The sequence below is a fragment of the Peromyscus leucopus genome, chromosome 1, assembly GCF_004664715.2.
Source record: "Peromyscus leucopus breed LL Stock chromosome 1, UCI_PerLeu_2.1, whole genome shotgun sequence".
NCBI lineage: Eukaryota > Metazoa > Chordata > Mammalia > Rodentia > Cricetidae > Peromyscus > Peromyscus leucopus.
In genome coordinates, this window is record NC_051063.1 from 27079650 (window position 1) to 27092574 (window position 12925).

Consider the following 12925-nt stretch of genomic DNA (forward strand, 5'->3'; position numbering starts at 1 on the left):
AGTTTGAATCTCAAAATGTTCTTATTAATAAAATCAAACCTGGAGCCGGGCGGTGGTGGCGCACGCCTTTAATCCCAGCACTCGGGAGGCAGAGCCAGGCGGATCTCTGTGAGTTCGAGGCCAGCCTGGGCTACCAAGTGAGTCCCAGGAAAGGCGCAAAGCTACACAGAGAAACCCTGTCTCGAAAAACCAAAAAAAAAAAAAAAAATAATAAAAAAATAAAAAAAAAAAAATAAATAAAATCAAACCTGGAGCCGGTATTGGGGTGAATGCTGGAAGATCAGAGAAGCAGAACAAGCCACAGCTAACCTCACCTCACCAGTTCCTCAGCTGATCCTGTTTCCTCAGACTGGAAGCTTCTGAGTCCTCATCCAAATGGATCTCAGCTGAACTGTTGCTCAGAAGCCTGAATGCTTAACCAGCCAAAAGCTTCTAGTTCCTGGTCCTCACGCCTTATATACCTTTCTGCTGTCTGCCATCCCTCCCTGGGATTAAAGGCTCATTTCTTGGAATTAAAGGCGTGTGTCACCATGCCTGGCTGTTTCCAATGTGGCCTTGAACTCACAGTGATCCAGAGGGATTTCTGCCTCTGGAATGCCAGGATTAAAGGCGTGTGCTACCACTGCTAACCTCTGTTTAATATTGTGGCTGTTCTGTCTCTGACTCCAGATAAGTTTATTAGGGTGCACAATATTTTGGGGAACACAATACTACCACACTTGAGACCTGATGCTGAGCTGTATGATGAACACTAATGTTAGTTAGAAGTGTATTTACCCTCAGTTTTTACTCTGCTTACCACACCAAGAATAAATTTGAGAATTCTAAACCCAGTGAGGCACAAATACAATAGTAAGACATGATTTTTAAATCACATCCTTCTCTGATATTTTAATTCCATGACTATGTATTTCCATAGAAGGGCATCAGTTTCCTCTCCGTTTTCCAGAAGAGAAAGCCTGGGGACAGTCCACCTCTGCCCAGCCTCAGGGTTTGTGGCTCCCTGGATTGAGCAGGATGGGAACCTTAAGTCTGAAGCACTTTGTCCTCCTTGAGGGGAGTATTTCTGCATTCTAGGATGTTTTAGAGACAGTGTGAGAGTAGTGGGTACGCTCTGCTTGTGTAAAGCCTTTGCTAGGAGACCAGAGCTATGGATGCCTGGGGACCAGTTCAGTTCCATCTAACTTCCAATGCATAAGGCATCAATGTCCAATCATTTGGTTTTACCTTTAATAAAATAGATATCTTGTTTCAACCCAGTTGATCCTACATAGTTCCCAGCGTAGGAAGAATGGATGTTATTAAATATGGCTGCAAAAGTTTCATAATACTAAGCAATCAACATTGACTTCCAGGAAGCCCTGTTCATTCCATTACTTTGAAAGGAGACCATCTGTGGAAAAAGAGTACCACTAGGTCTCTGTCCTGAGAACATGCAATATAGTCAACTGCAATTAATGTTATTAATTTTAATTGCACACAGGATTCTTTGATGTCTTTAGTATTATTCTGCCTTACAAATAAACAGCACTACCTCTCTGGTATAAGTTTGGGGAAAGCTATTTTAGTTCATTTTGTATTACTGTCAGGCAGTGGGCTTTACCAGCTCACACAGAACAAATTTGATTGTGTTTATATTTAAGCTTTCTTAACAAGGGAAACAGGAGGATTAGCTTCAATAAAAACAGGAGCAGCATTCTGAATGTGTTTAAACAAGTTTTCCCCACCAAAAAATAGACCTATAGCATATCATTTTCAACTACACTGAAAGAAAAAAAGCTAAAGGTTCCCCTAAAGAATTTGGACCATGCTCAAGGCAAGTTACAGCTGGATCCTATTATAGAAATCAATCTTTTCTCACCAATGAGTCGTAAGACCATTTACATCTATGAAGCTTTTCAGTAAATTCATTCAATCAAAAGCAGTTTTCAATGCTTTGGCAAATATTAGATTACACATAATATACTTGTAATGTCAGCAGGGAAAAGAGGATGACACCCACCCAGGCCATTCTTCAGAATGGCGGCTATCTCCTCCCAGCCTCAGGCATGTCTCTGTGTGGATTGATGGGACTTAGTTTAGTTCACTAATGCTGACAAATTTACTTATCATTCATGATAATCACTCCTGCTGCTTCAGGGAGAAAATTTTTTAAGTACCTAAGTATTGGAGGATTAATTATGGTGTGCTGAAAAGGAAGAAAGAACTTTTGGGGTGACAGGGCAATGTTTGGCAAGACTGGTCCAGCTAACCTTATTTATTCTCTTAGTAAATTAGAATAACTTGTCTATGTCCTCGGTGTTCTTCGTCTCAAACTGGAGCAGTGGTGTTTTCTTAAAAAAAAAAAAAAAAAAAAAAAAAAGAAAGAAAAAAAAGGAAAAAAAAAAAAAAAAAAAAAAACAAAAAACATTGGTTGGAGAGATGGCTCAGTAGGTAAAGTTCAAGTCCCTAACACCCATATAGAAAGTTATGCCTGGCTGTATCTCTTAACCCCAGCATTGAGGAGACAGACACAGGATCCTCTCTTGAACTTGATGCCTAGTCAGCCTAGTCAAAATGACAAGCTGCAGGTTCAATGAAGAGACACAGTCTCAAAAATTAAGGTGCAAAGGGATTGAGGAAGACATACCAAAGGCAGCCTGTGGCTTCCACAGTCTCCCACCCACATGAGCACATACATTGCCTAAACCACACAGACACACACACACACACACACACACACACACACACACACACACACACTGACTTGCAAATCTTTTCCCCTTGATACTTAGGAAGGGGTTCAGGGAGATTCATACTATCTGATGAAAACTCCCAATGAACACATTTAAGATTAGATGACACCCCAGAGTTTATGTTCAGCAGGTCAGGTGGATACTCGGGCACCTTCCAAATAAATGGGATAGATGAGATGGATTTCCTCTGCTTTACCCCACCATCCCTTCTGCTCTTCCTGGGTTTGCCTTTGTCAGAGTCCTGTCTGTCTTCTGGATGGCAGGTGGACAGCCCTCAAGACAGGTGGGACAGGTGTGGGTTACACTGATTTGGCCCCACACCTTCATATGGAACACATTGATATTCAAAGTCATTTCTAGATGCTCATCAGACAGTAAGTGCTAAGAATAGCATTTCCAAAATGCATCTCAGAAGATTTGGCACAAAAACTGTAGCCTCTGTCTTTATGAGGTAATGTTTGCCCTGCCTTAAAAGCTACAGTAAACCTCAACAACCTCCTCTCTGTTTCTCTCTCTCCTTCCTTCTCTCTCTCTCTCTCTCTCTCTCTCTCTCTCTCTCTCTCTCTCTCTCTCTCTCTCTCTCTCTCTCTCTGTAACAATGTGGTATGGAGGTCAGAAGGCCACTTGTAGGAAGCAGTTGTCTCCTTTGACACTCTGGGTCCTGTGGACCAAGCTTGGCTGGGTCCTCAGGATAGGCAGCACTGACCTGCTGAGCTGTTCCACTAGCCCGTGCTCCCTCTTTTCTGATGGGTTATGCAAACTGGTACTGTGAGAAACTGATGGCATTGACTATCTGTGCTAACCTTTCTGCTGCAATGCACAAAGCAATCAGGTCCTGGAAACAAAAGTTCCTCGGATACCATTGCTCTTTGAACTTCCTCACTGGCACCTTGACAAATGCATTTATGGGGACATCAATAAGTTTTCTTCTCTCTTTTTGTTTTCTTACTGACCTGTTATGTGAAGCTCCTTTTCTGACATGCCTCCACTGGATCCCTCTGTTTCTCTTTTACTGACATCAGTATTCTCTGTGCTCTGAACTGCTGGCCTGAACTTCCCTCTCTGGGGCATCCATGTATCTTTTCTTCCTATTTTCTTTCTCCACTGGTTCTTTCATAGGGAAAGGTGTCAAAGTATCATTAATGTTGCTCAACACCCAGTCTCTTCATTGTACCATCTGCTGAATTCAGCCACATTAAGGTCTAATTACAGAGCTAAATGGATTATGATTATATATGTAACTGCTTTGGTCTTGTGAAGTGTCTTTTCATTTAGATGAAAACATGCCACATTACCTAGGAACAAATTAGGACAGGGAAAGGGGATGCTAGCTCTTCAGCTAAAATCATATTATTTATTCACTCATTGGATATGTATTAAGCTCCTATTATATACTAAGCATTTACTTCTCATTGTATGCTAGTTATTGAATAGATATTGATAACTAAAATATACCTGTCTTTGAGGAGTTTGAAGTCTAGGTGATGACATAGACAGTAGACAAGCAAATATAACTGTGTGTGTGTGTGTGTGTGTGTATGTGCGCATGCACACACATTTGCCATTACATACATGTGGTTGTCAGAAGACAACTTTGTGGAATCAGTTCTCTCTTTCCACCTTTACATGGTTCCAGGGATAGAAGTGGGCTTGTCAGGCTTACTCTGATAACAAGCATCTTTAGTTGTAACAAAATATTATTTGTTCTTAAACTGATGAAACTGTAGATATCTATTATGTTCTCTCTCTCTCTCTCTCTCTCTCTCTCTCTCTCTCTCTCTCTGTCTCTCTCTCTGTGCATGTGTGTGCTTCAAGACACAAAACAAAGAGGAATTGGATCAGATCATATTTTAAGGTTAAAAAACCATGAATCAGTGTGGAAAAGAGATTGAAGAGGAGGTGGAGGGAGACATAAGGGACTGCAGGGAGGGATGTAGTTGTCAGGATGAGGATACAGAAAGAGTCTTTAGAACTGAGATGGACTTTACAGGCAGCAGTGGCTGTCTTGCAGATGGAAAGCCATGAGGGAGAAAGAAACCAACACCCAGTATAGTTTGTTTTTAAATGGAATCACAGCTGGTGAGAAGGGCCATTCCTGACATGAGGAGGAAAGGAGGAGCAGGAGGAGATGTGGGGAGCACAGTCTTCAAGAGTTCAGAATCAGAAGGGCTGAGGATATACCAAGCACAGAGCATCTGGCCACCACAAACACTGGGGCAGGCACAGAGCTTAACCTTGGTGCTGTTTAGCTGATAATTCCTTAGGGATTTTCAGCCTTGAGAAAAGGAAGCATTTTCTTCCCATCTTACTTGGATCTCAATAATTTGTGCTTGTGGAGGATTGACATCTGGTCTTGAAACGGGTTTGAAGTTGCATACTTTCTTACATTAACTGATACCACCCATATGCCAGACTTCTAAAGAAGCCTTGTATTTGATGTATCCATTTAGAAACATGTTGGACAACCAGAGGACTTTTGCCATGGTGTTATGAACTCCTGAGGTTATGGTCAACAAACAGATTATACATGAGTGATCATGACTCTCTGTTGACCTAGATGCCTGACCAAGAGTCCAAAATGTAGCCTTTCCTCAAGTCAGTTGCCAAAATGATGAGATTTGGCATTGAGAGACCAGGGTTTAAAGCCAGGACTCTTCACTGACTCCTGTGTTCCCAAACTAGGCTTTTTAAGCCTTACTTCCTCTCCCCATCATGGCTTTGTTCTGTGGCATTTCCTGGTAGTCCACATTTCTTCTGGGGTTTCATGGGATTTCAGACAAGCTAATTCTAGCTAGCTCCATGCCCTAGATAGAGATGTGCTTTAGAGGAACTTTAGTACATTCCACCCACCTGTGTTCTTCCTTAGGTCTCCATTCTGAGGTAAGCATATGAGCCAAGCTGGTTCAATGAGTTAGCCTCAAGTCTTTGCCTGTGGGGCTCTGGGATAAGACATTCTCTTTTCTTCTAGATCATTGGCAGAGGTGGCCACTTTGCTATTCTGAGGGAAGACAGAGTGAAGGACATTACCACACTTAGGAGAGCAGAGGTAGAGAACGTTGAGAAAACACACTTGGCCATTAGAGAATATGATGAACCCTTGGAGCAAACTGTGCTTGAGGGTGACTTGACTGAATTACTTCAGTTATGGGAACAATAAATCCCTTTATTGTTTAAGCCACTTTAAGTCGTTTTATTTTTTCTTCCTTTATTTGGCTTCTTCTAGATTTAGAGTTCTAATATTTCAAAGCCTGAGAGCAAATGCATCTCATCCTAGACAGCCTCATAAACCCTGGAATCTTTTTTTGAGAGAAAATTCATATGTGATGCTCAAGAGTGGGTGACATGCAGTAAACTTTTGCCAGTGTTCACCACCATTGCAGGGTGGATGTAGTTACTAGGCAGAGAAAATGGAAATTGAGTTGGAATAATAGAATGTTAGTAGATTTTGTGTGTCTAAGATCAGAACTATGGGGATTACTTGTATGGGTTGGATGTTCAATAGCATTTAGATATTGTCTTAGTTGGGGTTTTCTGTTGCTATGAATAGACACCATAGCCACAGCAACTCTTTTAAAAGAAAACATTTAATTGGGGTTGGCTTATAATTCAGAGGTTAGTTCATTATCATCACATCAGGAAGCATAGTGGTATGCAGACCCACATGGTGCTAGAGAAAGAGCCAAGAGTTCTACATCCTTTTTTAAAATTCTCTCATATATTACATACAACAGTTTTCCCTCTCTGCCCTTCCCCCAGTCTCTTGCCCCACCTCCTCTCTCCCCTAGATGTACCTCCCTTCAGAAAAGAACAGGCCTCTCAGGGACATCAACCAAATATGAAATAACAAACTACAGTAAGACCAGGTACATACCATCACATCAAGGCTGGATGAGGCAACACAGTAGGAGGAAAAGGGTCCCACAAGTAGGCAAAACAGTCAGAGACAGCCCATGATCCCACTGTTAGGGATTCCACAAGAACACCAAGCTACTCTGCCATAACATATATGCTGAGAACCTAGGTCAGAGCCCTATAGGATTCCTAATCTCTATGAGATCCCATGAGTCCTGATCAGTTTATTCTGTGAGCCATGTTCTTGTGGTGTCTCTGACCCCACTGGTTCCTCTAATTCTTCCTCCCATTCCTCCACAGGACTCTCTGAGCTCCACCTAATGTTTGGCTGTGGTACTCTGCATCAGTTGCTGGATAACTTCTCTCTGGTCTCGTTGATGACAGTTCTGCTAGGCTCTGGTCCCAGAACACTCTAAAGGCAGGACAAACTGTAGGTTGAAAGTTTGGGGGCTGAGTTTGTGTCCCAAACCTTCCACTTGAGGCCTTGACTGGTTACAGAAGATGGCTTGTTCAGGCTCTGTGTCCCCCAGAGTCTTTGCTAGGGTTATACATAAAGTCCATGGAGTTTCCATTACACTAGGTTTCTACCTCTTCCCCCCCAATTCCAGTCATTTCTTCCAGTATTTTCTCTCCCTTCCAACCTAATTCCTGCTCTTCGCATCACCCCCACCCCAGTCCACCCATGAAATGTATTCTATTTCCCCTTTCCAGGGAGATTCTTGCATCCCCCCTTAAGCCTTCCTTGTTACTTAGCCTCTGTAGCATGAATCTTAAAGAGTCTTATTAATAAAATCAAAAATGAGCCAGGTATTGTGGTGAATAATGGATCAGAGAATCAGAACAAGCCACAACTAACCTCACCTGGCCAACTTCTCAGCTGATCTTGTTTCCTCAGACTGGAAGCCTCTGGGTCCTCATATCCGAATGGCTCTCAGCTGAACTGTGCTGTTCAAAACCTAAAAGCTTAGCCAGCCAAATGCTTCTAGTTTCTGGTCTCCACACCTTATATATTTTTATGTTTTTGCCATCACTCCCTGGGATTAAAGGCTCGCTTCTTGGGATTAAAGGCGTGTGTCACCATGCCTGGCTGTTTCCAATGTGGCCTTGAACTCACAGAGATCCCAGATGGATTTCTGCCTCTGGAATGCTAGGATTAAAGGTGTGAATGCCACCATTTTCTAGCCTTTGTATCTAGTGGCTATTCTGTCTTTGACCCCAGATATGTTTATTAGGGTGCACAATATTTTGGGAAACACAATACCACCACAAGCCTCTCTGGGTCTGTATACTAAAGCATGATTATCTGTTACTCTGCAGCTAATATCCACTTACAAGTGAGTACATAACATGTTTGTCTCTTTGAGTCTAGGTTACCTCAATTAGGATGATTTTTTTCTAGTTCCATCCATTTGCCTGAAAATTTCATGATGTCATTTTTTAACAGCTGAGTAATACTCCATTGTGTAAATGTACCACATTTTCTTATCTATTCTTCAGTTTAAGACATTTAGATTGTTTCTAGTTTCTGGCCATTATGAATTAAGCTCTTATGAACATAGTTGAAGAAGTGTCCTTGTGATAGAATGGAGCTTTCTTTGGGTATATGCCCAGGAGTTATATAGCTGGTCTTAAGATAGATCAATTCCCAATTTTCTGAGAAATTGCCATATTGATTTCCAAACATCTCTACATGTTTGTACTCCCACGAGCAGTGAAGGGGTGTTCTCCTTGCTCCACATCCTCATCAGCATGAGCTATCACTTGTGTTTTTGATCTTAGCCATTCTGACAGATAAAGATGGGATCTCAAAGTCATTTTGCTTTGCATTTCCCTGATGGCTAAGGATGTTAAACATTTCTTTAAGTGTTATCTCAGCCATTTGAGATTCCTCAAAGCTGTCCACTCTCTTCATATCTATTCAATATAGTACTTGAAGTTCTGGGTAGAACAATAAGAGAACTGAAGGAGATAAAGGGGATATACATTGAAAAGGAAGAAGTCAAAGTATCACTATTGCAGATGATATGATAGTATACATAAGCAACCCAAAAAAATGCTACTACCAGGGAACTCATACAGCTGATAAACACCTTCAGTGAAATGACTGAATACAAGATTAAATTTTAAAAAAAAATCAGTAGCTGTCCTATATACAAATAACAAATGAACTGAGAAAGAAATCAGGGAGACAACACCCTTCACAATAGCCACAAACAATATAAAACATCTTGGGGTAACACTAACCATGCAAATAAAAGACCTGTATGATAAAAAAAAAAAAACTTCAACACTTTAGCCGGGTGGCTGTGGCGCACGCCTTTAATCAATCCCAGCACTCAGGAGGCAGAGCCAGGTGGATCTCTGTGAGTTTGAGGCCAGCCTGGTCTACAGAGTAAGGTCCAGGATGGGCACCAAAACTACACAGAGAGACCTTGTCTCAAAAAAACCAAAACATAAACACAACAAAAACAAACAAACAAAAACCCTTCAACACTTTGAAGAAGGAACTTGAAGAAGATATCAGAAGATGGAAAGACTTCCCATGCTCATGGACCGGTAGGACTAACATAGTAAAACTGGCCTGCTACCAAAAGCAATCTATAGATTCAACATAATCCCCATCAAAATTCCAACACAATTCTTTACAGACCTTGAAAGAACAATACTAAATGTGACATGGAAAATCAAAAAAAAAAAACCCAGGATATCTAAAACAATCCTATACAACAAAAGAACTGCTAGAGGTATCACCATCCCTGATTTCAAACTATACTACTGAGCTGCAGTAATAAAAACCACATGATATTGGCATAAAAAAACAGACACATTTGTGTGGAATGGAATTGAATAGAATTGAAGACCCAGACATAAATCCACACACCAATGGACACCTGAGTTTTGATAAAGAAGCCAGAAATGTGCAGTGGGAAAAATAAAGCATCTTCAAAAATGGTGCTGGCATAACTGAATGTCTGCATGTAGAAGAATGCAAATAAATCCTATCTGTCACCCTGCACAAAATGCAAGTCCAAATGGATCCAAGACCTTAAGGTAAAACCATACACAATGAGCCTGATAGAAGTGTAAGTTCGGAATAGCCTTGAATGCCTTGGCACAGGAAGCAACATCCTGAACACCAATAGTACAGGCACTAACCTCAACAATTGGTAAATGGGACCTCATGAAATTGAAAAGCTTCTGTAAGGCAAAGGACACTGTCAATAGGACAAAATGACAGCCTATAGAATGGGAAAAGATTTTTACCTCCACATCTTACAGAGGGATATATCCAAAATATATAAAGAACTCAAGAAACTAGAAATTGGAGAAACAAATAATCCAATTAAAAAATGGGGTATAGATCTAAACAGAGAATTTTCAGTAGAGGACGTCTACATCTTGATCAGCAGTCAGCAAGAAGAGAACTGGCTTCAGCTTCTGAGACCTCAAAGCCTACCACCTAGAAACACACTTCCTCCAACGAAACCACACATACTCTAACAAGGCCATTCCTCCTAATAGTGCCACTCCCTATGGACCGAGTATTCAAACACATGGTCTATGGAGGTCATTCTTATTCAAACCACCACAGATATATTTTCTAAATTATTTTATTCTTTTATGTGTATGCATGTTGTGTTGCTCACAGAGGCCAAAAGAGGGATGCAGATTCCTTGGACCTGGAGTTATAGGCAGCTATGAGCCACCCAATGTGAGTGCTAGGAACTCTGGTCCTCTACAAGATCTGCAAGGACTCTTAACCACTGAGCCATTTCTTCAGTCCCCTCATTTAGATATCTTGAAGTTTTCAGTTATTATTCCTGACTTCAAATAGAACCTTAAGTACAGATGAAGTCTTTAGACTGGAGAGCTCTGTCCTAGGGAGATGGGTGCACTATCTATCATGACCAGCAAGGTCAGGCTTCAGTAATAACTATCCCCTAAATATCAGTAGCTTTGAATAACAAAGACTTGTTTCTCATGCTGCATGTTTACTGCAGCTTGCCTAGGAGGCTCTTCTTTGAGATGTCTTTAGTGCCTGAAGGAATAGAGCTGATGTTCTTTGAAATCTTGTTGGTATTGAGAAAGAGATAGCTGAGGAGAAGCTAGTTAAATCCTCCACTGAGAAATGTCAAATTATCTCTGATTACAAATTACTGACTAGTACTAGTAAAACAGTTCTATATCAAAGGCAGAGGGTCATAAAATACAACTTTACCACGTTCCTGAAATGAGTGAGCTAGAAACATTTGATGAAAACTTAAAGACTTTTACCTTGGCCTTTGACCCTGCTGTTTGGGCTTTCCAACTTTGTTTTGATTGACTCATAATTCACCAACATCAATAGATTCAGTTAGGTTGCAGCCCAATAATAAAGACCTAAGAGGCCTTGTTAGATGGCATGCATATCTCTGTTCTGACTCATCATTACACATACAATAATATAATCTTCCAAATTCTTGAATCATGAGAATATGAGTGATTACATCATCTGGACCACTGCCTGTCTGAAACTCTGCTATCATATTCTTTTTTATCACCACCCCTCTTTCTTCTAAATAGTTGAAAAATTATTTCTCTGAAGTACAATTATGTTAGCTTGACCAGTTGTCTTTAAATGATTTTCCACACATTCCAAAATGTGGAATTGTGAAAGATTACACATTCTCACTTAAAATTACTGGTGACTGAACATGATAAACAGTCACTGATGTTATGTGATCTGAATTTGGTATATAATTTATAAGGACTTTAAAGAATGTTATTGACACAACATAGAAGGCAAGCAATACCATATTAAGAAAGGCAGAGATGTCACCACCTTCCCATCAGATGGCTTACAGGGAAGGGTTCCATTGTCTTCTCCCACACGTGTATTTATCAAGGTAAAGGCTGAATCTCAGTTCAGGCAGAACTCTCCTGAGAAGGAGAAACTGAGCATAAGCAGCAGACGGGGCATTCAAGCACTCAGTGGCTTCTTCCTAGGTATATTGACTGAGTTGGTGTCGCTGTCTTAATCACTCTCTATTTTTTGATACAGAGTCTCAAACGTGGTGTAGCTGGCTAATGAATTCGAGGAATCACCCAGTCCCCACCTCCCAGGTGCTGCAATTACAAGCTCTTACCACCACACCCCAACTCTTTACTTGCATGTTGGGGGTCTAAATTTAGGTCACTATGTTTCCAAAGCAGGCACTTTACTGACTGAGACATTTCCCCAACCCTCTTTTGCTATATTTTAACAGCTACTTCTTAATTAAGGTATTAACTTTTTTATTGATGAGTTTTAAGAGTGTTTTATATAATTGGGGGCAAATACATCTTTATTTACAAGATGTATCTTCTGTAAACATTTTTCCTAATCTTATTCTTTTTATTTATTCTTTGAGAATTTCAATGCACATATACAGTGAGTTATAGCCACTTCCACCCCACACTTTCCTCTCTAATTCTCCCCAGATCTTCCCAAATTCATGTCTTCATTGTATTTTGTTTATTGTCTTGATAATATACATTATTCTGTTTATAGTGTCTTTCAAAGGCATAATTTTTATTTTTAGTGAAATTCAGCACATCAGTTATTTCTCTCACAGACAGAACCTTTCCTATGATTTATAAGTCATCACCATAGCCATGACTATCTAATTTTTTGCTTTTTATCTTTAAGAATTTGATAGTTTTTGTCTTGCAAATTTTAGTTTATAGTCCATTTTGAGTTAATTTTCATGAAAAGTCTAGATCTCAATTAAGTATATTTTTTAAAAGCACATAGGTGACTAGTTGTTCTAGCAGCTTGTCTAAAAGAGACATTGCTCCATTTTCTGAGCACATGTATTGTGCCCTTCCTTCTCTGAGATCCTAGACAAACTCATCCCACATAATAATCAGTGTGGTCATTTCATAAATAATATTGAATCAAAGCCACTGTCTTTACATGTTTGTCAAACTACATTCAGAGCCCATTAAGCTCAGAACCATGTCCTATGCCCCTACATTAACCCCATTGTCTAAATCAGTGTACAAAACTTCCGTGATTTAATATCAACACATAATGATTAAGCAATTGAATTGCCAAACACTGTATACCTAAAGTACCAGAACATAAGATCCTTCCACTGTGAAGTCTGATGTGGCTACTAGTGATCTTTCGTGTCAAGGATGCTCTCCCCAATGTCAGGCATGATGGCTCTGTCAGCTGAAATGGACTCTGCCTAGAACTCATGTCTACTACAACTTCCCAAAGAAAAGTGAGGGAGGGCAATGCAGATATTAAACAATCAGGTTCAACTGTTCTTAGGCCACTTCTTGCAGATTTTGTGACTGAGTTTGAATCTCAT